The sequence below is a fragment of the Propithecus coquereli genome, unplaced genomic scaffold, assembly GCF_000956105.1.
Source record: "Propithecus coquereli isolate 6110/MARCELLA unplaced genomic scaffold, Pcoq_1.0 Scaffold9, whole genome shotgun sequence".
Classification (NCBI taxonomy): domain Eukaryota; kingdom Metazoa; phylum Chordata; class Mammalia; order Primates; family Indriidae; genus Propithecus; species Propithecus coquereli.
Genome location: NW_012155284.1, coordinates 14,406,236 through 14,410,184, shown reverse-complemented (window position 1 = coordinate 14,410,184; position 3,949 = coordinate 14,406,236).

The window sequence follows — 3,949 nt, the reverse complement described above, 5'->3', positions numbered from 1 at the left end:
GCAGAACTCCTTATTTTTATCTATAAAAACTATGTATTTTGTTTTCTTGTATTTTGCTTATTCATGTAATCATTAAAATTTTTGATAATACATTTAATGAGAAAAAGTGGTAGGAGTGATTCCAGACAGGAATTTTCTTTCTCTCTTAATGATTGAATAGGTCCTAAAAGGAATGTAAGACTTTATCCGAGAACAAAGCAGTCATCAGTCCCTTTGTATTCAGGGCAAAGTGGGGAAAACCAAAAGAATCATTTTGTCATCCCTGTTCCAAATCAGATGCCTTTCTGTGGTCTTAAACGTTTGTGTGACTGACAAGTGGGACTTCTGTTGTAATTCACAATGCAATCACTGTTCTAAGCATGCACATGGCCCACTCTGTCTCAGCTTCAATTATAAAATCTTCAGCCAGAGGCTATTATCCTCTGTTTTGTTCAGTCAGCAACATAGCTAGTGAATTTCCAACTGGAGTCAGGTGGCAAGAGAAAAATTTCTCACACTTCATCTATCAAGCCCATATATACCCCCAGCGTACTTCCTCCTTTGGGGGAGGCAGGGAATGTGCTCTTAATCAGAGAAATTTTTCTGAAGTCATTTGGGAAGGTGACTCAACACTGCATTTCCTTTCCTAATTCCACCTTACTTAAGGGTAGGGAAATAGGAACAGCTTAATGGTGTTGTTATCTAAATGAAGACACAGAAGCTCTAAATTCACAGAGCTCCGGCCTTCTGTTTCATTATTTTCATGTCACTAATTTTTTAGTAAATAAGCTACGTCCTTTGGTCTAACCAGCCAGGCGAAGCATCTCTTTTCTCTCCTGCCCTTCCTTCCTTTCTCCCAGAAGTCCAGTTAGATCAGTGGACGATCCTGGACAAATCTCTCCAAATCCTAGTGGGAACACAACAGAAGTCTGGGACAAAAAATGTAGTCAGTGAGGTCATGAACAACATAGATGCTTTTTAATTTGGAAGTGGGGGCTTGGAGGCTTTTTTGCACAACACCCAGTTTTAAATTACAGTCAAGGTTCTAATGCCTGTAGGTGAAATGAGAGGTTGGGAAGGATTAGGATAAGAGTAAATTATATACAACCATTCCTAAAAGTAAATGTCTATGCAGAATACAGAAGAGCTCTGAAAGATTTGGCTTCTTTCAAAACTGAACAACCAGATTTTAAGTCAGGTTATGAACTTGTTCCAGCAAAGCCAGACTGCTACCTGGTTGACTTTTATCTACTGAGGTTCAAGTTAAGGGGTTTAGGGGGAAGCTAGTTAAAGCCAACTTGTTTTATAAGGGTGGTGTGTATTTGTGTTAAAGCCTACAAAGACCTGATTAGTTCCTCCACCTACTAAGTTTCTGAGTACCCCATCTGAATGCGGCTAGGGCATGTTAGTATAGCCACACTGTTTTCTCTGGTGCCAGTAGACAAAATGTCAATACGCCTGCTGCATTCCTCTGGTATAATAGAAATGAAGTCATTACATTAGAAAGTGAATCATGTGCCCAGGATACACTTCTGTCACCCTGAACACACTGACTTTAAGGTTAAGGTCAATGATCTGGCAGCTGTAGATCTAGTAGCCAGAAGTGAGTGAGACAGAAGATCCACTTAAGGAACATTGAGGTTTTATGGTATTTGAGATGGCAAAGGGGTTGGTATGGTGGCTGAAGTGCCAATGTGCCTATCAGAAGGTAAATGCTAGGAGGGAAGAGTTAGAATGGCGGGCTGAGAACCTGATAGCTGGCAAGTGCTGGCCGTGATCAAGGGCAATTGCTGGAATCTAAGGGGGGCACAAATATTCAAAAGAAGATAATGTTCAGTTCCAAAGATCTGCTTAATTCACAGTTATTTTGTAATTCAAGGTGAGTAGGAGAAGTTTTACTTTTCAACGATACTATTAATATAAGAGAATGTCTTACCACTTCCAAGAATCTTCAGGACTTGTTAACTGTGAATAATTAAAGGTATGAGTTAGAAGAAAACTCCTAAAACTTCCTTATTACCCCATGTATGTATAAAAACTTTTGTAGTCATGTTTTAATGAAATGTTACCTAAGTTCATCTTCACTGTGCATGCCAGAAAAATATAGCTGTCATCTTGAGACCCCGGAGGAAGAAGTAAAAGCTGTTGGGCAGACTTGACAACAGTTTGTAACATTTCTAAACAGCCTAATCAATAGTCAAAACGACAAATTTTGTGGCTCAACCCTGTAGGAACCTATAAACAACATAAATAACTCTCCCCAATCAGAGGCTTCTGTCTTAAATCTTGGAAATTATCATTTTTATCATGATTGTTGTCTTGAATATTTTCTTGTTTCCACAAATCTCACCCTCTACCTCCACCCTGTTATACACATTCTCACACCACATTCTTTAAGCAAGAAAAATACACTTTCAAGTGGAGTGTTTCTTTTGATGCTGAGACACGTAAAGGTAAGTGTGGAAAGCCAAAGAAATAAATGTGTATTCCTTTCCCACCTGGATTTTGCAAAGCAAACTGGAAGAGAAAACAGTACAATTGCAGTCGGCATGCATTTTATTTCCCCCTGTCTCTCTCACTCAGGATTAAATGTTCCCCTGGTCCTCAACCAAGATGGAAATATGATCTCATGTTTGTTTATTATGTTGTCTTTGCATTTCCTAGGTCAATAGGCTGTAAATTTTGCTGTACTGACGTAGCTTCTTTCCCCAAACACGGAGAAATTCTCCAGGGAGCTTGCTGTAAGCGTATCCAAGTACAGCTGAATCTCACAGGCAGACGCTGTGTAAAAATAGAGTGGTGCTTGATGATGTGAAAGTGGCATCATTCAGTAGTGTCATTGCTGAGCTCCACGTGCAAGTCCAAGGATTCTTGGACTTGTTGCCAAATAATAATTAAACAAATCGGTTATCATTGCTATTCTTAAATCTTCTGATCTTGGGGTTTCTATAGTGAGAAGAAAAGGGGATATGTTCTTCCATTCCCCATACAAAATGCATAAATTCTCATTACATTATATACTTATCAAGTGAGCAAGAAATTATCAAGAAAAAATTACCTTGTCTCAAATAACAACTTGGAGAGAAAACAACAAGTATCTGTATATATTTCTTTTTCTCTTGTCATTTTTCTATGTCCAATGCGTAATAAAATCTATTTCAAAGGAAAAACATAGCCTGTTTTATATCAAGATGAAGAAATTCATAATAGCCACTATGATTTTTCATGATAAGTGAAAGAAAAAAAAATTTTCAATACAGTAAAATGGGATAAGTTCAACAAACTGGAGAGTTTCAAATGCATAGGAAATATAAAGGGAAAAAATAAATGATTACACTTCTGAAACCAGCAATGCAATTCCATTTCACACCCATCATTTTGGCAGCTATCTATTAAGCTTGAGGATAAGCACACCCAGTTATTCCACTCTAAGATATGGACTACCAAACAAACTCTTCTACTTGTACACCATAAGATATCTGCTAGAATGTTCACAGTAGCTTTGTTTATAATAGCAAAACACAGAAAAACCACCAAAGCATCCAGCAACGTAAGAGTGGATAATGTATTGGGGTATATTTGAACAATGGGCTGTATTGCAATTAGGACAAGTGAACTGAAGCTACATATATCAATATAGATCTAACTCAAGAACAATGTTGGGGGGAAAATGCCATTACAGCAGGATTTGTTCAGATTACCCTTTATGTAAGTCAAAATATATATGTATATATTCAAAATGATAGTGTATCTTTGATGAATCTATGCATAGTAATATGAAAATGAACACAAAATTGAAGACTGTTGTTTCCTTCTGGTGAGGAAGAAAGAAAAGAATCCAGGAGAGATACACAGGGATATGCAATTATTAATACAACATGGTTTTTTCCTTTAAAAGCCCAATGCAAATATGGCATAATGCTGAAGATTTTTTAAAGCTTTGTTTTTTATTGTTTGAACTATTTTATAA